General features: G+C 55.5%; 2 long non-coding RNA genes across 3 annotated transcripts in view; both read left to right on the forward strand.

Annotated features, from left to right (window-relative positions):
• LOC135408630 (uncharacterized) overlaps positions 1-23,870 on the forward strand; it is a 154,986-nt gene extending 131,116 nt beyond the window's left edge. The window contains exons 14-18 of the long non-coding RNA XR_010427729.1: positions 13,056-14,677; positions 14,751-14,882; positions 15,838-15,967; positions 23,059-23,190; positions 23,720-23,870. This is a non-coding gene — a long non-coding RNA (uncharacterized LOC135408630). The remainder of the gene's footprint in view (positions 1-13,055; positions 14,678-14,750; positions 14,883-15,837; positions 15,968-23,058; positions 23,191-23,719) is intronic.
• Positions 9,010-12,058, forward strand: LOC135408633 (uncharacterized). 2 transcript variants are annotated; one of them, XR_010427734.1, is made up of 4 exons: positions 9,010-9,235; positions 9,605-10,918; positions 11,278-11,394; positions 11,865-12,058. It is a non-coding gene; the product is annotated as an uncharacterized LOC135408633 (long non-coding RNA). The 2 variants fall into 2 exon arrangements; XR_010427733.1 differs by having other exon boundaries at positions 11,945-12,058.
• Positions 23,871-24,648: the final 778 nt, after the last annotated feature.

Genomic DNA, 24,648 nt, shown 5'->3' on the forward strand with positions numbered 1-24,648 from the left:
TGACTTTTGGGTCATTTTTTGGGGAGATTTGGCTGACTTTTGGGTCATTTTTTGGGGTAATTTTGAGTCAGTTTCTTGTCATTTTTTTGGGAGATTTCGGTGAGTTCTGGGTCATTTTGGGGGGTAATTCTGGGTCATTTTTGGGTCGTTTTTGAGAGGTAATTTTGGGTGAGTTTTGGGTCATTTTTTGGCGAGATTTGTGTGAATTTTTGACCTTTTTTTGGGGAGATTTGAGTCAGTTTCTGGACATTTTTTAGGGAGATTTGGCTGACTTTTGGGACAGTTTTTGGGAGATTCGGGTGAGTTCTGGGTCATTTTTGGGGGTAATTTTGCGTCAGTTTCTGGTCATTTTTTGAGGAGATTTGGGTGAGTTCTGAGTCATTTTTTGGGGAGATTTGTGTCAGTTTTGGGTCATTTTCAGGGGAGATTTGAGTGAGTTTTGGGTCATTTTTGGGGGTGATTTTGGGTCAGTTTCTGGTAAGTTTTTAGGGTGATTCTGTGTCATTTTGGGTCAGTTTTGGGGGTTTTTTTTTGCATTTTTTGGCTCAGATTTTGGGCCAATTTGGAGTTAGTTTTTGGGGTGATTTGGGCCAGTTTCGGGTCAGTTGTGGATCAATTTTTGGGGTGAATTGCATCAGTTTTGGGGGTAATTTGAGTCAGTTTTTGGGGAGATTTTGGTCAGTTTCTCGTCATTTTTGGGGGTGATTTGGGTGTTTTGGGTCAATTTTTGGGGAGATTTTGGTCAGTTTTTGAGTATTTTTGGGGAGATTTTGGTCATTTTTTTTCAGTTTCTGGGATGATTTGGGTGACTTTTGGATAAAGTTTTGGGGTGATTTGGGTGAGTTTCTCGTCCTTTTTTGGGGTGATTTTGGTCAGTTTGTGGTCATTTTTTGGGAGATTTTAGTCAGTTTCTGGTCATTGGAGAGATATGGGTGAGTTCTGGGTCATTTTTTGGAGTCATTTTGTGTCAGTTTCTGGTCATTTTTTGTGGTGATTTGGGTCAGTTTCTGGTCATTTTTGAGGGTTAATTTTTTTCAGTTTTGGGTCACTTTTTGGGTTGATTTGGGTGAATTTCTGGTCATTTTTTGGGGTTACTTTTTGTCAGTTTCTGGTTATTTTTGAGGGAAATTTGGCTCAGTTTCTGGCCATTTTCAGTGATGATTTGGGTCAGTTTTGGGTCATTTTTGGGGAGATTTTGGTGAGTTCTGGGTCAGTTTTTGTGGTGATTTCCGTGAATGGGGGGGGGGAAGACTTTCTGGCAAGGGGTGCCAGGAAGAACTGGAGTCTCTGGAGAATAAAAGCTGGAAGCGTGCCCCCGAAAGTCCCCAGCCCCGGGTGGTCAGTGGTCTGACTTGCACGGACCGGTGGCCTTGGCCAGGAGCGGTCCTGCCGGCCTGTACTTTTAATTTCCTGCCCAGGCTGTAATTTTAATTTCCACTGGGTGCTGGCAAAGCCCCCCTGGGGGTGAGCCCCAGTGCCTGGCAGGAGCGGAGCGGGCTTGCGGGGCCCTCCTGGCAGGCGTTGTGTCTAAGGGAAGGGTAGGGGGGCCTTTGTCTGTCCCAGAGGAGCTTCAGTGTTCTTTGTTGCTCTCTGGAGGACTAAGAACTAAAAAAAATAAAAGCAAAGGAGAAAGAAAAGAAAATGAAAACTAAAGAGAACAAAAATTAGGCAATAAAGAAGGAAATCTAAAATACAAAAGAAAAGTAAGGAAAAAAAATCAAAGCGAGCAAAGTAAAAAGGCCCTAATAAAATGCCAAGTGAAATGAAAGGGAAAACCAGGGCTTCTTGGGCACCCCGGGGTTTACTCCCCGCCTCGCCCCGCCCCGCCCCGCCCCGCCGTCCGCCCCGTGACTTGGGGGTCCCCCCTAAAGTATGAGAAGGGGACCCGAAAAGGTGGTCGGGGGAAGGGCGGGGAGCCGAAAAGGCAGCGGGGGGGGTGCCGCGAAATGTGAGGGAGGGGCCGGGGCAAAGCGGGCGAGGCGCGCGCAGCGAGAGCGAGCGAAGGCGGGCGGTGTGGGGGGGGCAGGCAAGGTGGCGACGGCGGCGCCTGCGCAGTCGTAAGCGAGACGCCGGCGATCACGAGGTAAGTGAGGGCGGGCGGGCGAGGGCAAGCGGCGACGCATGCGCAGTGGCTCCTGTGCCGCTGCAGCGCTCCCCGCTCGACTTGAGGGCCGGCTCCGGCGGCACGGCGGGAGCTGCGGTCTCCCGTCTCTCCCGGGGTGTGCGCGGGGGGAATAACGTGAAGATTTTTGGGGCGAAAGCGCAGAAATTAGCGAGGGTCGTTGTCCGGGTAAAGCGGGGCACCGGAAGTAGAGAGCGACCGGGCTGTTTTGGAGGGCGCACCACCCGGACCGGAAGTGCTGCGAGGCCGTACACAAAGATGGCGGCGCCATGACCGGAAGTCCTCCAAGGCCGTACACAAAGATGGCGGCCCCGGCCCGGAAGTCGCCCCGAGGCCACACTCAAGAGGGCGCCGCCAGGACCGGAACTTAGCCCGGCCACACTCAAGATGGCGGCGAGAGGCCCCCTCGCCTCAGAGAGGCGTTTTTCCTGGTGCCTGACCTCCGCTCCGCCCCGGACCCCCGCCCCGCGCCCGCAGCGCCGTCTCGCCGCGCCGCTTCCCGCTGTGGGGACGGGGCGGGGCGCTCGGCGGCGCCGGGCGCGGGCGGCGGGTTCGCGGGCGGCGGCAGGCACCGGCGCCGGCAGCCCCCTCTCGGCGACGCGGCGCGCCGCGCAGGCGCAGGATCCCAGGTGGTCGCCGCCCTCCCGCCCGCCCGCCCCGCTCCGCTCCGCTCCGCTCCGCTCCGCTCCCGCCGTGCCCCGGAGATGCTGTCGGGGCTGCGCCGCCGCCTCCCCCCCCCGGAAGCGACCCACGGCGGCGGATCCGACGTCGGGCTCTGCAGGAGATCGTCGCCGGGGTAAGCGGGGGCCCGGCGGGGGGGCGGCGGCCGCTCTTCTGCCTCTCCCGCGGCCAGCGGGGCCTGCAGGCAGGGGAAGCGACAGGCAGGTTTCTCGCCTCTGCGGAGACACTCGCACCTGCGTGCCGCCGCCAGGAGAAGGGGCGGCGAGAGCGGCAGGCGGCAGGGCCGGGCTCGGATGTGCCCTGGCATCGCACCCCCCCCGCGGGGAGGGTCTGTGCCGCCTCAGGGACAGAGGAAGCGGATCTTGCAGGACCCCTTTGTTCGCTCGTTGAGCTCGCAAGAGACACAAGGGGCATGAAATCCCAGGGCAGCTGCGCCTGCCGGAGGGGTTGCAGGGAGAAGCAGCTGGGGGGGGGGGGGTTTGCTCTCTGCCCCTTTGCCACCTTCCCCTCGCTTCCCTGGGACTGCAGGGAATCCCAGCTCCCCTTGGCTTCTCCGGGGGCCTCGCGGCAGGGTTTCGAAGTGTGGCCCTGAGATTTTCTGGCCTTGGAACTGATGGCTGTTTCGGGGCACGTCTCCCCGGGCAGTGTGTCTTTTAACGCTTGCCGGGGCAGGAGAATTACGGCGGAAGAAAGCAAAGAAAGCCCAGAGCCTGGAGTAGGCAGGCCCGGGCCTCTGGCGAGCCCAGGCCTTGCTGCTCGGTGCCGATTGTGCCCGGGGCTTCTTCCTCACCGTTGGGGTCCAAATGAGAGGGGAGCAAGAGGCAGAACAGCCCGCTGCTGCTGCTGCTGCTGCTGCTGCTGCTGGGGCTGAACTGTCTGCAGTGCCCGGGGGCCGGGCAGGACTTGGCCCCGATGCCTGCATTGCTCTGCAGCGGCCAGGGAGGGGTCCCAAAAGTCATCCCCCCGCCTGCTGTGCTGCACAGCAGGGGCTGGCTAGGCCGGTTCCCGGCCGGGGGAGCCCGGGGGAGGCCGTGCTGGGGCTGAGGGGCTGCTGCTCTCTGGGCCTCTCGGGGTTTGCCTTGGAATCCCAAAGCCTGGGCCTGCGCGGGGGGGAGGAGGCAAAGGGGACTGTAAATTGGTCTGCTGGGGAGTGTTTTGGGGCCGAGTTCATGCTCTTGGCTTGTTGTGTGTCAATTCCCAGCCTCGGTCAGGGCTTCGCGGGGAGCGTTGCTGCTGCCGCTGCCGCCGCCGCCGGGAGAGAGAAGTCCTTTGGGAAGCCGGGATAAAACCAGCAACTCTGTGAATTGCCCAGCTTTTCCTAGGGAAGGGCAGGTTTTAGGGAAGAAAGGCCCGTCCTCGCGAAAGGCGCCGCGGGTCTCGCAAGGGGGGGGCCGCGCGGCTGCAGTGCCGTTCCCGGCCGTGTCCGCCAGGCGGCGACTGCGAGGCGGCGCCCGGCGGTCGGGGCGGGCTGGGAAGCGGAGAGCTGGAGTGTTTTGGCACTGCCGGGCTTCTCCGAGCTTCAATCCGGAGTCGGAGCTTTTTGTGGGACTGCACAGCGAAGCTGCCTGTGGGAATGACCCGGCTGTTGCTCGGTGTACTCCTAACGACAGTGTCTTTTACTCCGTGTTCCCAGGCTGCCTCTTTTCCTTCGGTCGCCGTGGACACTGTGCCGGACGCCTCTGGCAGGACTAACTACCGTGGCTTTTACGTCCAGCGTGCTGTGCTGTGAACCTGCAGGTAAGAAAAGCTGGGAGTGCAGTCCCTCTGCTTTGATTGCTGTGTCTCTTTGGGAGTTGTTTCGGAGGGGAATGAGAGAGCGATTTGGTTTGAAGGGGACCTTCAAAGGCCACCCTGTCTTGCGTGGGCAGGGGCACCTTCCACTCTCATCCCTGGTTGGATGCTGCAGGTCCCATCCAGCCTGGCCTGGAACACTTGCAGGGATCCAGGGGCAGGCTCAGCTTCCCTGTGCAGTGTGCTCTAATAGCTCTCCACTGGCATGGTGAAAAATTTTGTCAGTGTGTTTTGTTCGAGGATGGGAAGCAGGACCGGGATGAAAATTGCGTTCTCTGAGTTGCAGACGGAAATAATTCTCCTTTGAAGTCAAATGTACTGGGTTTTGCACGAGCCTCGTCTGCCTTATGTTTGAATTGCTTTCTGTTCTCGGCAGTTGTTTTAAATTAAACTTTTATTTTGTGTCTCCCCCCTCAGCATCCTGTCCGAGACAAAGCTACCTTTCTTTCCTCGTGGGAATGGACCGGCCGGGCTTTGGCAATCTGTCCCCTCGAAAGACAAAGTGACCTCTTGCAGCAGGGGAAGACTGAAGCAAGGGGTGCCAGGAAGAACTGGAGTCCCTGGAGAATAAAAGCTGGAAGTATGGCCCCGAAAGTCCCCAGCCCCGGGTGGTCAGTGGTCTGACTTGCACGGAGCGGTGGCCTTGGCCAGGAGCGGTCCTGCGGGAAGCACCTTTGCCCAGGCTGTAATTTTAATTTCCACTGGGTGCTGGCAAAGCCCCCCTGGGGGTGAGCCCCAGTGCCTGGCAGGAGCGGAGCGGGCTTGCGGGGAGGTGTTCACCCGGTCAGCGTCAGGAACCATCCTAACTGAGGCCTCGGTGAGTGCTTTTTGTGTGACTGGACAGTGAAGCTGTGTGAATGACCTGGCTATTGCTCAGTGTACTCCTAATTAAAGTGCCTTTTACTCCGTGTTCCCAGGCTGCCTCTTTCCCTTCGGTCGCCGTGTGTGTGCCGGACACCTCTGGCAGGACTAACCCTGTGGCTTTTATGTCCAACGTGCTGTATGCCTGCAGGTAAGAAAAGCTGGGAGTGCAGTCCCTCTGCTTTGGTTGCTGTGTCTCTTTGGGAGTTATTTTGGAGGGGAAATTTGGTTTGAAGGGGACCTTCAAAGGCCACCCTGTCTTCCGTGGGCAGGGGCACCTTCCACTCTCATCCCCGGCTGTATGCTGCAGGTCCCATCCAGCCTGGCCTGGAACACTTGCAGGGATCCAGGGGCAGCCTCGGCTTCCCTGTGCAGTGTGCTCTAATAGCTCTCCACTGGCATGGTGAAAAATGTTGTCAGCGTGTTTTGTTCGAGGATGGGAAGCAGGACCTGGGGGAAAATGCCATTCTGTTAGGTGCAGAGGGAAATAATTCTCCTTTGAAGTCAAATGGGTTTTGCACGAGCCTCGTCTGCCTTATGTTTGAATTGCTTTCTGTTCTCGGCAGTTGTTTTAAATTAAACTTTTATTTTGTGTCTCCCCCCTCAGCATCCTGTCCGAGACAAAGCTACCTTTCTTTCCTCGTGGGAATGGACCGGCCGGGCTTTGGCAATCTGTCCCCTCGAAAGACAAAGTGACCTCTTGCAGCAGGGGAAGACTGAAGCAAGGGGTGCCAGGAAGAACTGGAGTCTCTGGAGAATAAAAGCTGGAAGTATGGCCCCGAAAGTCCCCAGCCCCAGGTGATCAGTGGTCTGACTTGCACGGACCGGTGGCCTTGGCCAGGAGCGGTCCTGCCAGCCTGTAATTTGAATTTCCTGCCCAGGCTGTAATTTTAATTTCCACTGGGTGCTGGCAGAGCCCCCCTGGGGGTGAGCCCCAGTGCCTGGCAGGAGCGGAGCGGGCTTGCAGGGAGGTGTTCACCCGGTCAGCGTCAGGAACCATCCTAACTGAGACCTCGGTGAGTGCTTTTTGTGTGACTGGAGAGTGAAGCTGTGTGAATGACCTGGCTATTGCTCAGTGTACTCCTAATTAAAGTGCCTTTTACTCTGTGTTCCCAGGCTGCCTCTTTCCCTTTGGTCGCCGTGGACACTGTGCCGGTCACCTCTGGCAGGACTAACCCTGTGGCTTTTATGTCCAACGTGCTGTATGCCTGCAGGTAAGAAAAGCTGGGAGTGCAGTCCCTCTGCTTTGGTTGCTGTGTCTCTTTGGGAGTTATTTTGGAGGGGAATGAGAGAGCGATTTGGTTTGAAGGGGACCTTCAAAGGCCACCCTGTCTTCCGTGGGCAGGGGCACCTTCCACTCTCATCCCCGGTTGGATGCTGCAGGTCCCATCCCTTCCACTGGGGGCAAAGGGCCGGGTGAGCGTGGGGTCCCCGAGCTGTGGGGTTGGGCTGTGCTGAGTGGGGCAGGTTGGTCCCTGTTGCTGAGCCCGAGCCTTGGCTTGGGGGTTCAGGAGCCCGGGGGGGCCAAGCTGGGGGGTGTTTGCAGCTCTGCCAGGTCTGGAGCTGACACAGCGCTGGGGGAGAGCCTGGAGCTGGGCTGGGCCGGGGGACAGACGCAGGGGAGCTGGGGGAGGGTTTGGGACTCCCTGGGGGGAAAGGAGGGATGGATGGGCTGGATGGAGCCACAGGCCTGTGCTCCTGGGAACACACTTGTCCAGAGCGCTGGGATCCGGGTCAAACTCCAGTTCCCCTCGTGTCCAGGGATGCAGGGTCTGAGGGATTGGATTTCCCTGGGGGTTGCAGGAGACCAGGAGTGAGAGGAAACATGGTGCCAGAGCAGGCTGTGTTTCCCTGTGAGGACAGAGAGCCTGTGGGCTGAGGTGAGATTGCTGTGAGTGTTGGGATGAGCATTCCAGAGAATGGGGAGCTTGGAATTCCAGGTGCTGATGGAACCATCGCCTTAGGTGTGTTTAGTTTGTGTCTGTGGGAGCTGGGATTAGGGCTGGAGAGCTGTTGCTGGGAACAAAGGGTGGAGAAAACCTGCTCCACGGATGTGTAAGGAAGGATGGAGTAGCAGGGAAGGGGAGTATTTCTAGACAGTATCAATATTCTCCATGTGGGATGGAGCAGCAATGGGGGTGGTTGGGTTTGGCCTGGGCCGGTCAGGATCTGCCATAAACAACCCACCAGACCCTGAACCCTCACTGGACATGTCCAGCCCCTCAACAGAAACCCAAGTCCTTCATTAACTGTTACAGAGGAAAAATGATTGGTAATTGTTTCTGATCTGTGGAGAATCTCCTTTGGAATGATCAAGCAGAGAGCGTACCAAGGCAAGCAGAGCATTTCGTTTGGCTCTTTTTTTTTTTCTGGTTTGTCATTTTCTGTTTGGCTTCAGTGTATTTTGTGTGCTCCTGTTCAGGAGGCAGTGTATTTTTACCTTGAAATTCGGGGTGATTTTGTTTGTTTGTTTAGGGTTTTTTTCTTTCCCAGTTGAATCAGGCCTAGTCCGATGTTGTCCTACAGGACTGCTTTGGTGCTGGGTCAGAGAGAGAGAAGGGGAATGACTTTTCATTCTCTTCCAAGCAGAAGTGGGAGGTTGTCTTGCCCCTCCCCAAAGCACTGCAGGCACATGGGAGTAGCTCCTTGCTGGCCCACCCAGTTCTCTGAGAAACACCTGTGGGGGAGAGGTTTAAGTCTTAATGACAATGCTTTGGTCTCTTGGTGGCAAAGAGTGGGTCCTACAGTTCCAGCCTGATGAGGGAGAACAGGAACCTCTGTTCTTCGTGCAAACCTTCTGTTACTCCTTGTGCAGTCTTTTCTTTCCGTTGTATGTGTTACTGTCCAGAATCTCTCTAAGGAAAGCTGTTAGAAATTTAGAGGTAGGACTGGGATTTGGGTCTGTTCCCTACAAACTGCTGCAAAGCCTGAAGGACCGGGCTGATGAGTGTTCTTAACAAAGGGGGTTTATTAATATTCTGTCAGATTTCCCTCAGCTCTGGGCAGGACAGGCAAGGGTTCGGGTCGGGAATTGTGCAAGTAAGACCTGTTATTTCTCCTGTGCGTGTGTCAGTTTGGCAGAGCTGGGACAAGGAGGACTCGTGCGGGCACCTCCAGAGACAGCGGGAACGGGAGCGTGCTGCGGAGAAGGAAAGTTCCAGGGGGTGGGTGCTGAGAAATTTGTCCTTCCCTTGCCCTGTGCTCTGCACTTAGCAATGGGTCAAGTGCAGAAGTTTCCTGGGGACCCTGGAAAATGAGGCCGGGTCTGCTAAGAAAAGTGGGGCCAAAAGAGCAGGACCTGGGTCTGCGAGCGTGGGAGAAACAAGGGCCGGGTCATCCTCTGCCTCCGGGAGGGAGGGCAGCAGGAAAGGCCATGGACTAAAGCACTGAAGTGCCGTTCCCCAGGGAGCCCCTGCCCAGCACTGAACTTGCTTGTGCACTTGCTGTCCCTTTCCCAGCGGAGCCGAAGCGTCAGGTGCGGGTGCCGGGGGGATGGAGCTGCCAAGGACAAACTGGGAGGGTGTTTGCGAAGGAAGGGGGTAGAAGGAGCTCTTGACGTGCTTTTTTTAATTCTTCATCCCACAGAATTGCCACGAGAGGAAATACCTCAGAGGGGCTTCCCTCCAGAGAAGCCCTGAATGTGCCAGGAGGTTTCAGCCGGGAGAAAGGAGCTGTGGAAGAAAAGCAGCCTAAAAATAGCCAGTGGGGATCATCAGGTTTTCCAGCCAAGAAAAACAAGGAGAGAGATGAGGGAATCGGGTTCCAATTCCTAATGATTTGGTGGGTGCAGGAATGATTTCTGCATGTTTTCCGGTCCCTTTTGATTCCTGGGAAGATTTTAAAATGATGGCTTTAGCAATCAACTAAATCGGAGATGTTGTTTTTGAGAGGAAATGATGCCAAATAAATGCAGAGAGAGAGCGTGGAATCATCCGGGGCTCCTGGAGTGGTTTGGGTTGGAAAGGATCTCAGGGATCATCTCCTTCCATCCCCTGCCACAGGCAGGGACACCTTCTAATAGACATCCAGCCTGGCCTTGGCCACTTGCAGGGATGGGGCAGCCACAGCTTCTCTGTGCCAGGCCACCTCCCCACCCTCCCAGGGAAGAATGTCTCCCTTATGTGCAATCTTTCCCTTTCTTCTCTGCAGGAAGTGGGCTGGGACAAGGGAATTGGCTCCCACGAGGCCGAGGATCAGAGCAGGCTCTGCACAGGGGACGACTTCCACTTCCGAACGGGGAAGGGCACCTTCGTCCCCACCCCCGGCATGGGGACGGAGTAACATCTGCCTGCAGCTGGCTGGAGTTCCCCTTGGCTCTGGGCTCTCTGCCCACGGGCCGGGGATCATGGCCAGAGTCCTTCAAACCTGGGGAACAGTGGCCTTCACAGCATCCCTGCAGCCCGTCCAGGGCAGGCTGCTGCCCATCGGCCCCTGATCACAGGTGGATGTAGAAGTGATGGTGTTTAGGGAATGTTGATTGTATTTCCCTGACTTTAGCAACGTGGTCATTAAAAAGAGAAAAATAACAAGTCTATGGAAATGCCCTGCACGTGGGAGCTTGCAGCGCTCGGGATTAAACTTGGCTCTCTAATGTTAAAACTGTGGGCGAGGGGCGGTGGCCGAGCAGGGCCAGCGGCGGGGCCGGACGGGGCCGGCCCGGGGGTCCCTTCCCCGCGGGGTCGCAGCCGCGGGACCCGCCCCCGCCCCGCGCGGCCCCTCCCGGCGCGCCCCGCCCGGCGTTGGGGGCTGCGGCCGCTCCCGGCGCTGCCGAGGCTGCCGGGGAGGGACCGGCCTGTGCCGGGGGCACGGGGTTCGTTCCTTGGGTTCGAGGGCGGCAGCGGGAGCGGCGCTGCGGGGCGGGACGGGCGGGAGGGGCCGGGGGAGGGCGGGGAAGCCGCGGCGGGGCCCGGGGGCTGCAGCTCTCTGGCTTCCCGACTGGCTTTGCAGACATTTGCCACCTTCGGAGGAGGCACAAATCCCCGCGGAGCTGAGCAAGGGGTGCGGGCAGTGCAGGGAGCTGGGGCGGGGCTGTGACCAGGGCAGGGTGTGCGCAGTGCCCCAAACCCGCACCCAAAACCAGCCCGGAACAGCCCCAGAGCCCAGAGCGAAGCGCCGCGGGATCGCGCCGGGCCCGCCCCTCGACCCGCCCAGGCCCGCCCCCCGGCTCTCGCCGGCCCCGCCGCTCGGCCCCGCCCTGCCCGCCCCCAAGAACGCCGCCGTCCCCGCTGCCCGCCTCGCTCCCCTTGTCCCGGGAGAGCTCCCGGCCGGGCCGTGACCGCGGAGCTCCCACCGCCCTTCCCCGGCCCCAGCAGCGCCCGCCGGGGCTGCGGCGGCGGCGGGAGCAGCGCTGAGGGAACGAGGGGCGGGGCCGGGCTGAGCGGGCGGGGCGGGGCCGCAGGGCCAGGCGGGCTGGGATTGGGCGGAGGCGCTCGAGTGCTGATTGGGCAGCGCTGCCGGCCCGCGGTATAAAGGGCCGGCGGGGCAGGTGCGGGCGGTTGTGTGTGAGGGCTGAGGGCGCGGCCCCGCTGCTGCCCGGGCTGCGGAGGGGAGAGCGCCTTGGCCAATGGGTTATGGACCGGGGCAGCCGGGGGGCGTTTAGGGGCGCCTTGTGCTGGGCAGCGGGGACCAGGTAAGCTCCTTACCTGCCGGGTGACCCCGGGGGGAGCCGTGGCCGGGCTGCGGGGCTGGTGCTCTGGGTGTCTCGGGTTTTGCTTTGGAATTCCAAACCCTTTCCCCGTGCAGGGTTATGAGGCAAAGACTGCTTTAACTTGGTTTTTTTGTGCTGCGTTAATGCTTTTTACTCGTTCTGTGTCCATTTGCAGCCTCGCTCGTGGTTTCCCCTGGGGCGGAGGCGAGTTGTGCTTCCTGCGGGGAGAGAGAAGGGCCTTGGGAAGCTGCTCCATGAGCCACAGCTGTGCCGAGCCCGGGAGTCTGTCCAGGTAAGAGCAGGGCTTATCCTGCCAGGGAGGAGCTGGGTTTGCTGTTGGAAGGTAGAATGTGCCCGTGCCTTTAAATGCAAGGACAGGCAGAAGCTGGGAGGGACCCTGAGCAGGTTTGGTGGCACGACAGCAGTTTGAAAAGACCTTGACTGTGGGGGAAGTGACCAGGAAAAATGATTCCTGTTTTGCAGGGAGGCAGTTTGCAAGGACTGGGGGGTTGCTGTGCTCTCTAGCAAAAATACTGCCCTTGGGATGTCCAGGGTGAGGAAATGTTGGCCCCGTGTGGGCTGGAGCAAAGGTGTGTGGGTGCCTGTGTGTGACAGCCGTGGGTGTGCAGGAAGGGGGTTCTGGTGCCATTGGAGCTGCCAGGGAGCCAAAAAGGGCACAGTTGTCTGAAAAAGGCAAAAAGTCTCAGCCTCTGTTGACACCTGCACCAAAGGAGATGCAAAGTTTCCCTTTCTCATCTGCAGACTTCACAAAGCTCCCCAGGAAAGGAAGCTTTAGATTCGTCCCCAGCTTTATGCTAAAGGTTTCCTTCCTCCTATCTCAGCACCCTTTCTGCTGTTGGGAGAGCACGAGGTGGATGGAGAGGATCCCCAGGCATCTGCAGGCACAAGGGACTCGTACAACTGCGATTTTCCTACAGCCCTTGCGGAAGGGACTTCCAGGATACTCCTGGGAATGTGCCAATTCTCCTGCTGGAGCTTTTCTGTGAAATATTTGAACACAAAGGGTAAAATTAAGTCAGGTCTGTTCTGGAGTATGTTACACTTGTGCAAAACTCCTTTCTTCTGTTTATTTTCTGTTCTGAAAAGCACAGTCTGGGGTTCCTGGGCACTTCCTATTGAGTGATTCCATGAAAAAAATTTTGTATTGAAAGGGGAAAGGAACTGTCTGTGGGAGGTCAGGTGTCCATGATAAAAGCTTTATGTTTTTCAGTCAGATAAGCCTTAAAATATCTCACAGTGTATAGGAATGCCTGGCTTCTAAAACTCACAGCTGAGTCTTAGAGGCCTCTTTGAAAAGCTGATTTCAGGCAGCAGAATTGGCCCCCAGGAGGGACTCTGTGCCTGCTCTCCAGTGGCTCCAAGGGATCTCTGGCCTATTACCTTTTAATAGGTAGCCTTGAGTGTGTCCTTGTTGCACCAGTGGGCCTTGTCCACCTCCCCATCTTCCAGGGGATATAGCTATTAAAGTTTCAAATGCTCTTCCTAATCCTTTGGTGGCTTGAAGCTCTCTCCTCAGGAACTGCAGGAACTCCTGGTGCTGCCTGGGCCGATGGACTGGACGCCCCAGCCCCTCCGTTCCTGCCCAGCCCCTGGGGCCGTGTCCAGTGGTGGCACTGCCAGCCCTGCAGGTGAAGTGGGAAGGGCCTTTCCAGGTCTGGTGGGTCACACTGATAGCAGGTAAAGTTGCAGAACAAGGTCCTTCAGTTCAGAAAGCTCCTTTGGATTGGTGAGCAGAACAAAGTGGATCGTTAAGAATTCCCATCTGTGTTTGTGTCTCAGCCTGTGTTAGGATTCGGGGCTGTCAGGTGTTGTCACTGAGGAGTCAAACTGTGCTTTAAATAATGAGACCCTGGCCTGATGGCCCAGTGTTAAGAAGAGAGGGGGAATGATATCTGAGTGTTGAGATGTAACAAGGGCTAATCCTTTTTGCAGTGGGATGGAGCCTGGAAACTGCCCAGAGCTGAGCCCAGGGATTGAAAGGGACCAAGCAAGGGAGGTGAAGGAAGAAGGCAAGTGAGGCAGCAGGCAAGCAGCACCAAGTTGCTGTGTAAGCAGGTGAGTTGTGTTGAGGTTCCTCAGGCAGGCACTGAGGACTTGGAGGGCTCCAGACAGAGCAGACCTGGGAAGGCCCTTGGTGAAGCTCCTTGGAAACCTTCTAAGGGTAGGTGTGTATGGTGATAAGTGTTGGGATTGTCCTGAATGTGGAACAGGAATGCAGGGAAGCAAAATGAACCCTCCTGTAATGCTGACCCCTCCCATCAGCTGCAGTGGAGACCCCTCCATGTGCCCTTTGGGATCTGATTGCCAGGACCCCCGTGGGGCTGGGATCATGGCAGGGTGTTGTTAGCAAGGAATGCCTGGCTTCTTAAACTCACCAGCTGAGTCTTAGAGGCTTCTTTGAAGAGCTGATTTCAGGCAGGAAAATTGCCCCCCCAGGAGGGACTCTGTGCCTGCTCTCCCGTGGCTCCAAGGGATCTCTGGCCCTTCACGCCGGCACCGAGATTTTCTCGGGAAGGGCCTCAGATCCCCAGACCAGTCTGGGACACAGGCAAGATCCCGCTGCAGTTTAGGACCAAATTGGGCCCCCTGGAGGGACAGTGCTGTTGGTGCCCCCCGGGTTGGGGCACCCCGAGGACTCCAGCGCGCACCGAAAGGATTATTCGGGGAGATCCTCGGGGTGCCCGGCCCTGGGGAGCTCAAAGCAAGGTCCCTGCCATGGATTCAGGCATTGCTGAGAGTATCCCAGGGGTCCCTGTCCCTGCTAGACATGGAGCTCTCTACTGGGCTGTAATTGGGTGATAAAAGTGGTACTCCAAGTGCCAAAGAAGTGTGGGATTGGGATTAAGAAATGAGCAGTGAGGGTCCAATTGGCTGTTTTCTCTGGAATGTGACTGTGAGAGCTGCAGGAGTGCCAGGTGTGTGTTCCAGTCCCCAGCATTTGGTTTGCACCTGTCCTGGTCAGACACAGGTCCAACTTGCTCAGTCCTTAACCCAAGAGAGGGAGAATGAAGGACTGGCAGTGTTAAGGTGATTGGTGTGACAGGGGTCAAACTGGGAAAACATTGGGTAATTCCTCAGTTTGTCTGTTTGCCAAAGTCAGCCAAACCTCTGCTAGGAAGAGAGGGACTGGAAAAGTTGAGGCAGAAATGAAATGGAAAACTGGGGCTATTGACACTGTAATTGCTGAAACTAAATGTGTCCAAGCAGCAGCTCTTGTTGTGCAGGGAATAACTCCTGTCAGCAGCAAGGTCCCGACTGAAGTGGCAGCTGCAGTTGTTCCTGTGGTGTGGGCCAGTGGAACTGCAGGAGAGTGGAAGAGGGCAGAACCTGTAGGTATTACCCCTACTGTGGGATCTCTCCTGGTAAGGCCAAGCCAGTATCCTTTAAAATCAGAATGGCAGCTTGGATTGGTTGCAGGAACAGCTGAATTTGCTCCTCCTGGTTTGCTTGTAGAAGGTGAATGCCAGAACCTGCCAAGAAACCAATGGCCAAGGGGATTGATTAGTGCAGGACCTGAGAGAACCCCCTGAAATGACAACCTGGAGTAGTTTCCAGTATTAGATGGCAAAGATGGCCTTGGCTGCATCTCCTTGAGCAAGGAAAGCCAAGAAACCTTTGCTTTTGCAGGAGAAAATCTGGACAGGGGGAAGGAAGAAGAGAAGCCCCGTGACTCCTCCCTGAGCCCCAGCCAGCCCCTGAACTGCCTTGCTGGGAATGGTGGGACAGGCTGGACTCTGGATTGCTCCCTCTGCATGTGTGGTAAGACTGTTATGGCAACTTCTCAAACAGCCTGTAAGCATTTGCTGCCTTGGCTAGATGGTGTAATGGTAGCCTTTAAGGAGGTGAAGCATTCCCTGAGGAGAGCTCTGGGTCTGCCAGATGTCTGAGAACTGTTGGAAGCATCTTTGGTGGGGAGGGCAAAGAAGGGACAAGGGGTGCAGTGACCCCCCTGAGAAGGGACTTTGAGTTAATGGCATCCCTGATGGGGAACTTTGTGGGCTGTTCCCCCTGTAGGGCAGGTGACAGTCCCAGCTACAGGGATGGGAAAAATGGTTAAAAGGGAGCCCCAAAAGCTGGAAATCCTCCTGGAGGCTCTTGGCAAACAGAGTTTCCTGAGTTCCCCCTGACAGAAGGGTAGTAATAGCTTTGAGTGCTAGTAGATCCTTTGAATAGACAGCCTTGAGTGTGTCCTTGTTGCCCCAGTAGGCCTTGTCCAACTCCTCATCTTCCAGGTGATATACATATTAAAGTTTCAAATGCTCTTCCTAATCCTTTGTTGTCTTGAAGCTCTCCACTCAGGAACTGCAGGAACTCCTGGTGCCGCCTGGGCCGATGGATTGGACGCCCCAGCCCCTCCGTTCCTGCCCAGCCACTGGGGCCGTGTCCAGTGGTGGCACTGCCAGCCCTGCAGGGGAAGTGGGAAGGGCCTTTGCAGGTCTGGTGGGTCACATTTACAGCAGTAAAGTTGCAGAACAAGGCCCTTGAGTTCAGAAAGCTCCTTTTGACTGGTGAGCAGAATAAAGTGGATCCTTCAGAGTTCCCATCCGTGTTTGTGTCTCAGCCTGTGTTAGGATTCAGGGCTGTCAGGTGTTGTCACTGAGGAGTCAAACTGTGCTTTAAATAATGAGACCCTGGCCTGATGGCCCAGTGTCAAGAAAAAAGGGGGAATGATATCTGAGTGTTGAGATGTAACAAGGGCTAATCCTTTTTGCAGTGGGATGTAGCCTGAAAACTCCACAGAGCTGAGCCAAGGGATTGAAAGGGACCAAGCAAGGGAGGTGAAGAAAGAAGGAAGAAGGCAAGTGAGGCATGAGCCAAGCAGCACCAAGTTGCTGTGTAAGCAGGTGAGTTGTGTTGAGGTTCCTCAGGCAGGCACTGAGGACTTGGAGGGCTCCAGACAGAGCAGACCTGGGAAGGCCCTCGGTGAAGCTCCTTGGAAACCTTCTAAGGGTAGGTGTGTATGGTGATAAGTGTTGGGATTGTCCTGAATGTGGAACAGGAATGCAGGGAAGCAAAATGAACCCTGCTGAAATGCTGCCATATCAGCTGCATTGGAGACACCTGTGTGTGCCCTTTGGGATCTGATTGCCAGGACACCCGTGGGGCTGGGATCATGGCAGGGTGTTGTAAGCAGGGAATGCCTGGCTTCTAAAACTCACCAGCTGAGTCTTAGAGGCTTCTTTGAAGAGCTGATTTCAGGCAGGAAAATTGCCCCCCCAGGAGGGACTCTGTGCCTGCTCTCCCGTGGCTCCAAGGGATCTCTGGCCCTTCACGCCGGCACCGAGATTTTCTCGGGAAGGGCCTCAGATCCCCGGACCAGTCTGGGACACAGGCAAGATCCCCCTGCAGTTTGGGACCAAATTGGGCCCCTGGAGGGACAGTGCTGTTGGTGCCCCCGGGTTGGGGCACCCCGAGGACTCCAGCGCGCACCGAAAGGATTATTCGGGGAGATCCTCGGGGTGCCCGGCCCTGGGGAGCTCAAAGCAAGGTCCCTGCCATGGATTCAGGCATTGCTGAGAGTATCCCAGGGGTCCCTGTCCCTGCTAGACATGGAGCTCTCTAATGGGCTGGAATTGGGTGATAAAAGTGGTGCTCCAAGTGCCAAAGAAGTGTGGGATTGGGATTCAGAAATGAGCAGTGAGGGTCCAATTGGCTGTTTTCTCTGGAATGTGACTGTGAGAGCTGCAGGAGTGCCAGGTGTGTGTTCCAGTCCCCAGCATTTGGTTTGCACCTGTCCTGGTCAGACACAGGTCCAACTTGCTCAGTCCTTAACCCAAGAGAGGGAGAATTAAGGACTGGCACTGTTCAGGTGATTGGTGTGACAGGGATCAAACTGGGAAAACATTGGGTGATTGCTCAGTTTGTCTGTTTGCCAAAGTCAGCCAAACCTCTGCTAGGAAGAGAGGGACTGGAAAAGTTGAGGCAGAAATGAAATGGAAAACTGGGGCTATTGACACTGTAATTGCTGAAACTCAATGTGTCCAAGCAGCAGCTCTTGTTGTGCAGGGAATAACTCCTGTCAGCAGCAAGGCCCCGACTGAAGTGGCAGCTGCAGTTGTTCCTGTGGCCAGTGGAACTGCAGGAGAGTGGAAGAGGGCAGAACCTGTAGGTATTACCCCTACTGTGGGATCTCTCCTGGTAAGGCCAAGCCAGTATCCTTTAAAATCAGAATGGCAGCTTGGATTGGTTGCAGGAACAGCTGAATTTGCTCCTCCTGGTTTGCTTGTAGAAGGTGAATGCCAGAACCTGCCAAGAAACCAATGGCCAAGGGGATTGATTAGTGCAGGACCTGAGAGAACCCCCTGAAATGACAACCTGGAGTAGTTTCCAGTATTAGATGGCAAAGATGGCCTTGGCTGCATCTCCTTGAGCAAGGAAAGCCAAGAAACCTTTGCTTTTGCAGGAGAAAATCTGGACAGGGGGAAGGAAGAAGAGAAGCCCCGTGACTCCTCCCTGAGCCCCAGCCAGCCCCTGAACTGCCTTGCTGGGAATGGTGGGACGGGCTGGACTCTGGATTGCTCCCTCTGCATGTGTGGTAAGACTGTTATGGCAACTTCTCAAACAGCCTGTAAGCATTTGCTGCCTTGGCTAGATGGTGTAATGGTAGCCTTTAAGGAGGTGAAGCATTCCCTGAGGAGAGCTCTGGGTCTGCCAGATGTCTGAGAACTGTTGGAAGCATCTTTGGTGGGGAGGGCAAAGAAGGGACAAGGGGTGCAGTGACCCCCCTGAGAAGGGACTTTGAGTTAATGGCATCCCTGATGGGGAACTTTGTGGGCTGTTCCCCCTGTAGGGCAGGTGACAGTCCCAGCTACAGGGATGGGAAAAATGGTTAAAAGGGAGCCCCAAAAGCTGGAAATCCTCCTGGAGGCTCTTGGCAAACAGAGTTTCCTGAGTTCCCCCTGACAGAAGGGTAGTAATAGCTTTGAGTGCTAGTAGATCCTTTGAATAGACAGCCTTGAGTGTGTTCTTGTTGCCCCAGTAGGCCTTGTCCAACTCCTCATCTTCCAGGTGATATACATATTAAAGTTTCAAATGCTGTTCCTAACCCTTTGTTGGCTTGAGGCTCTCCCCTCAGGAACTGCAGGAACTCCTGGTGCCGCCTGGGCCGATGGATTGGACGCCCCAGCCCCTCCGTTCCTGCCCAGCCACTGGGGCCGTGTCCAGTGGTGGCACTGCCAGCCCTGCAGGGGAAGTGGGAAGGGCCTTTCCAGGTCTGGTGGGTCACATTGATAGCAGGTAAAGTTGCAGGACAAGGCCCTTGAGTTCAGAAAGCTCCTTTTGATTGGTGAGCAGGACAAAGTGGATCCTTCAGAGTTCCCATCTGTGTTTGTGTCTCAGCTGTGTTAGGATTCAAGGCTGTCAGGTGTTGTCACTGAGGAGTCAAACTGTGCTTTAAATAATGAGACCCTGGCCTGATGGCCCAGTGTCAAGAAAAAAGGGGGAACGAGTGTTGAGATGTAACAAGAGCTAATCCTTTTTGCAGTGGGATGGAGCCTGGAAACTGCCCAGAGCTGAGCCAAGGGATTGAAAGGGACCAAGCAAGGGAGGTGAAGGAAGAAGGCAAGTGAGGCAGCAGGCAAGCAGCACCAAGTTGCTGTGTAAGCAGGTGAGTTGTGTTGAGGTTCCTCAGGCAGGCACTGAGGACTTGGAGGGCTCCAGACAGAGCAGACCTGGGAAGGCCCTTGGTGAAGCCCCTCAGAGACCTTCTAAGGGAAGGTGTGTATGGTGATGAGTGTTGGGATTGTCCTGAATGTGGAACAGGAATGCAGGGAAGCAAAATGAACCCTCCTGTAATGCTGACCCCTCCCATCAGCTGCATTGGAGACACCTGTGTGCCCTTTGGGATCTGATTGCCAGGACCCCCGTGGGGCTGGGATCATGGCAGGGTGTTGTTAGCAAGGAATGCCTGGCTTCTTAAACTCACCAGCTGAGCCTTAGAGGCTTCTTTGAAGAGCTGGTTTCAGGCAGCAGAATTGGCCCCCAGGAGGGACTCTGTGCCTGCTCTCCCGTGGCTCCAAGGGATCTCTGGCCCTTCACGCCGGCACCGAGATTTTCTCGGGAAGGGCCTCAGATCCCCGGACCAGTCTGGGACACAGGCAAGATCCCGCTGCAGTTTAGGACCAAATTGGGCCCCCTGGAGGGACAGTGCTGTTGGTGCCCCCCGGGTTGGGGCACCCCGAGGACTCCAGCGCGCACCGAAAGGATTATTCGGGGAGATCCTCGGGGTGCCCGGCCCTGGGGAGCTCAAAGCAAGGTCCCTGCCATGGATTCAGGCATTGCTGAGAGTATCCCAGGGGTCCCTGTCCCTGCTAGACATGGAGCTCTCTAATGGGCTGGAATTGGGTGATAAAAGTGGTGCTCCAAGTGCCAAAGAAGTGTGGGATTGGGATTAAGAAATGAGCTGTGAGGGTCCAATTGGCTGTTTTCTCTGGAATGTGACTGTGAGAGCTGCAGGAGTGCCAGGTGTGTGTTCCAGTCCCCAGCATTTGGTTTACACCTGTCCTGGTCAGACACAGGTCCAACTTGCTCAGTCCTTAACCCAAGAGAGGGAGAATTAAGGACTGGCAGTGTTCAGGTGATTGGTGTGACAGGGATCAAACTGGGAAAACATTGGGTAATTCCTCAGTTTGTCTGTTTGCCAAAGTCAGCCAAACCTCTGCTAGGAAGAGAGGGACTGGAAAAGTTGAGGCAGAAATAAAATGGAAAACTGGGGCTATTGACACTGTAATTGCTGAAACTCAATGTGTCCAAGCAGCAGCTCTTGTTGTGCAGGGAATAACTCCTGTCAGCAGCAAGGCCCCGACTGAAGTGGCAGCTGCAGTTGTTCCTGTGGCCAGTGGAACTGCAGGAGAGTGGAAGAGGGCAGAACCTGTAGGTATTACCCCTACTGTGGGATCTCTCCTGGTAAGGCCAAGCCAGTATCCTTTAAAATCAGAATGGCAGCTTGGATTGGTTGCAGGAACAGCTGAATTTGCTCCTCCTGGTTTGCTTGTAGAAGGTGAATGCCAGAACCTGCCAAGAAACCAATGGCCAAGGGGATTGATTAGTGCAGGACCTGAGAGAACCCCCTGAAATGACAACCTGGAGTAGTTTCCAGTATTAGATGGCAAAGATGGCCTTGGCTGCATCTCCTTGAGCAAGGAAAGCCAAGAAACCTTTGCTTTTGCAGGAGAAAATCTGGACAGGGGGAAGGAAGAAGAGAAGCCCCGTGACTCCTCCCTGAGCCCCAGCCAGCCCCTGAACTGCCTTGCTGGGAATGGTGGGACGGGCTGGACTCTGGATTGCTCCCTCTGCATGTGTGGTAAGACTGTTATGGCAACTTCTCAAACAGCCTGTAAGCATTTGCTGCCTTGGCTAGATGGTGTAATGGTAGCCTTTAAGGAGGTGAAGCATTCCCTGAGGAGAGCTCTGGGTCTGCCAGATGTCTGAGAACTGTTGGAAGCATCTTTGGTGGGGAGGGCAAAGAAGGGACAAGGGGTGCAGTGACCCCCCTGAGAAGGGACTTTGAGTTAATGGCATCCCTGATGGGGAACTTTGTGGGCTGTTCCCCCTGTAGGGCAGGTGACAGTCCCAGCTACAGGGATGGGAAAAATGGTTAAAAGGGAGCCCCAAAAGCTGGAAATCCTCCTGGAGGCTCTTGGCAAACAGAGTTTCCTGAGTTCCCCCTGACAGAAGGGTAGTAATAGCTTTGAGTGCTAGTAGATCCTTTGAATAGACAGCCTTGAGTGTGTTCTTGTTGCCCCAGTAGGCCTTGTCCAACTCCTCATCTTCCAGGTGATATACATATTAAAGTTTCAAATGCTGTTCCTAACCCTTTGTTGGCTTGAGGCTCTCCCCTCAGGAACTGCAGGAACTCCTGGTGCCGCCTGGGCCGATGGATTGGACGCCCCAGCCCCTCCGTTCCTGCCCAGCCACTGGGGCCGTGTCCAGTGGTGGCACTGCCAGCCCTGCAGGGGAAGTGGGAAGGGCCTTTCCAGGTCTGGTGGGTCACATTGATAGCAGGTAAAGTTGCAGGACAAGGCCCTTGAGTTCAGAAAGCTCCTTTTGATTGGTGAGCAGGACAAAGTGGATCCTTCAGAGTTCCCATCTGTGTTTGTGTCTCAGCTGTGTTAGGATTCAAGGCTGTCAGGTGTTGTCACTGAGGAGTCAAACTGTGCTTTAAATAATGAGACCCTGGCCTGATGGCCCAGTGTCAAGAAAAAAGGGGGAACGAGTGTTGAGATGTAACAAGAGCTAATCCTTTTTGCAGTGGGATGGAGCCTGGAAACTGCCCAGAGCTGAGCCAAGGGATTGAAAGGGACCAAGCAAGGGAGGTGAAGGAAGAAGGCAAGTGAGGCAGCAGGCAAGCAGCACCAAGTTGCTGTGTAAGCAGGTGAGTTGTGTTGAGGTTCCTCAGGCAGGCACTGAGGACTTGGAGGGCTCCAGACAGAGCAGACCTGGGAAGGCCCTTGGTGAAGCCCCTCAGAGACCTTCTAAGGGAAGGTGTGTATGGTGATGAGTGTTGGGATTGTCCTGAATGTGGAACAGGAATGCAGGGAAGCAAAATGAACCCTCCTGTAATGCTGACCCCTCCCATCAGCTGCATTGGAGACACCTGTGTGCCCTTTGGGATCTGATTGCCAGGACCCCCGTGGGGCTGGGATCATGGCAGGGTGTTGTTAGCAAGGAATGCCTGGCTTCTTAAACTCACCAGCTGAGCCTTAGAGGCTTCTTTGAAGAGCTGGTTTCAGGCAGCAGAATTGGCCCCCAGGAGGGACTCTGTGCCTGCTCTCCCGTGGCTCCAAGGGATCTCTGGCCCTTCACGCCGGCACCGAGATTTTCTCGGGAAGGGCCTCAGATCCCCGGACCAGTCTGGGACACAGGCAAGATCCCGCTGCAGTTTAGGACCAAATTGGGCCCCCTGGAGGGACAGTGCTGTTGGTGCCCCCCGGGTTGGGGCACCCCGAGGACTCCAGCGCGCACCGAAAGGATTATTCGGGGAGATCCTCGGGGTGCCCGGCCCTGGGGAGCTCAAAGCAAGGTCCCTGCCATGGATTCAGGCATTGCTGAGAGTATCCCAGGGGTCCCTGTCCCTGCTAGACATGGAGCTCTCTAATGGGCTGGAATTGGGTGATAAAAGTGGTGCTCCAAGTGCCAAAGAAGTGTGGGATTGGGATTAAGAAATGAGCTGTGAGGGTCCAATTGGCTGTTTTCTCTGGAATGTGACTGTGAGAGCTGCAGGAGTGCCAGGTGTGTGTTCCAGTCCCCAGCATTTGGTTTACACCTGTCCTGGTCAGACACAGGTCCAACTTGCTCAGTCCTTAACCCAAGAGAGGGAGAATTAAGGACTGGCAGTGTTCAGGTGATTGGTGTGACAGGGATCAAACTGGGAAAACATTGGGTGATTGCTCAGTTTGTCTGTTTGCCAAAGTCAGCCAAACCTCTGCTAGGAAGAGAGGGACTGGAAAAGTTGAGGCAGAAATAAAATGGAAAACTGGGGCTATTGACACTGTAATTGCTGAAACTCAATGTGTCCAAGCAGCAGCTCTTGTTGTGCAGGGAATAACTCCTGTCAGCAGCAAGGCCCCGACTGAAGTGGCAGCTGCAGTTGTTCCTGTGGCCAGTGGAACTGCAGGAGAGTGGAAGAGGGCAGAACCTGTAGGTATTACCCCTACTGTGGGATCTCTCCTGGTAAGGCCAAGCCAGTATCCTTTAAAATCAGAATGGCAGCTTGGATTGGTTGCAGGAACAGCTGAATTTGCTCCTCCTGGTTTGCTTGTAGAAGGTGAGTGCCAGAACCTGCCAAGAAACCAATGGCCAAGGGGATTGATTAGTGCAGGGCCTGAGAGAACCCCCTGAAATGACAACCTGGAGTAGTTTCCAGTATTAGATGGCAAAGATGGCCTTGGCTGCCTCTCCTTGAGCAAGGAAAGCCAAGAAACCTTTGCTTTTGCAGGAGAAAATGGGGCAAGCGGGCAGGAAGAAGAGAAGCCCCGTGACTCCTCCCTGAGCCCCAGCCAGCCCCTGAACTGCCTTGCTGGGAATGGTGGGACGGGCTGGACTCTGGATTGCTCCCTCTGCATGTGTGGTAAGACTGTTATGGCAACTTCTCAAACAGCCTGTAAGCATTTGCTGCCTTGGCTAGATGGTGTAATGGTAGCCTTTAAGGAGGTGAAGCATTCCCTGAGGAGAGCTCTGGGTCTGCCAGATGTGTCAGAACTGTTGGAAGCATCTTTGGTGGGGAGGGCAAAGAAAGGCCAAGGGGTGCAGTGACCCCCCTTAGAAGGGACTTTGAGTTAATGGCATCCCTGATGGGGAACTTTGTGGGCTGTTCCCCCTGTAGGGCAGGTGACAGTCCCAGCTACAGGGATGGGAAAAATGGTTAAAAGGGAGCCCCAAAAGCTGGAAATCCTCCTGGAGGCTCTTGGCAAACAGAGTTTCCTGAGTGCCCCCCTGCAAGAAGGACAGTGATAGCTTTTGAGTGCTGGTAGATGCTTTTAATAGATAGCCTTGAGTGTGTCCTTGTTGCCCCAGTAGGCCTTGTCCAACTCCCCATCTTCCAGGTGATATACATATTAAAGTTTCAAATGCTGTTCCTAATCCTTTGTTGGCTTGAGGCTCTCCCCTCAGGAACTGCAGGAACTCCTGGTGCCGCCTGGGCCGATGGATTGGACGCCCCAGCCCCTCCGTTCCTGCCCAGCCCCTGGGGCCGTGTCGAGTGGTGGCACTGCCAGCCCTGCAGGGGAAGTGGGAAGGGCCTTTGCAGGTCTGGTGGGTCACATTTACAGCAGGTAAAGTTGCAGAACAAGGCCCTTGAGTTCAGAAAGCTCCTTTTGACTGGTGAGCAGAATAAAGTGGATCCTTCAGAGTTCCCATCCGTGTTTGTGTCTCAGCCTGTGTTAGGATTCAGGGCTGTCAGGTGTTGTCACTGAGGAGTCAAACTGTGCTTTAAATAATGAGACCCTGGCCTGATGGCCCAGTGTCAAGAAAAAAGGGGGAATGATATCTGAGTGTTGAGATGTAACAAGGGCTAATCCTTTTTGCAGTGGGATGTAGCCTGAAAACTCCACAGAGCTGAGCCAAGGGATTGAAAGGGACCAAGCAAGGGAGGTGAAGAAAGAAGGAAGAAGGCAAGTGAGGCATGAGCCAAGCAGCACCAAGTTGCTGTGTAAGCAGGTGAGTTGTGTTGAGGTTCCTCAGGCAGGCACTGAGGACTTGGAGGGCTCCAGACAGAGCAGACCTGGGAAGGCCCTCGGTGAAGCTCCTTGGAAACCTTCTAAGGGTAGGTGTGTATGGTGATAAGTGTTGGGATTGTCCTGAATGTGGAACAGGAATGCAGGGAAGCAAAATGAACCCTGCTGAAATGCTGCCATATCAGCTGCATTGGAGACACCTGTGTGTGCCCTTTGGGATCTGATTGCCAGGGCACCCGGAGGGCTGGGATCATGGCAGGGTGTTGTAAGCAGGGAATGCCTGGCTTCTAAAACTCACCAGCTGAGTCTTAGAGGCTTCTTTGAAGAGCTGATTTCAGGCAGGAAAATTGCCC

Source organism: Pseudopipra pipra, unplaced genomic scaffold (genome assembly GCF_036250125.1).
Source record: "Pseudopipra pipra isolate bDixPip1 unplaced genomic scaffold, bDixPip1.hap1 HAP1_SCAFFOLD_54, whole genome shotgun sequence".
NCBI classification, from domain to species: Eukaryota; Metazoa; Chordata; class Aves; order Passeriformes; family Pipridae; genus Pseudopipra; species Pseudopipra pipra.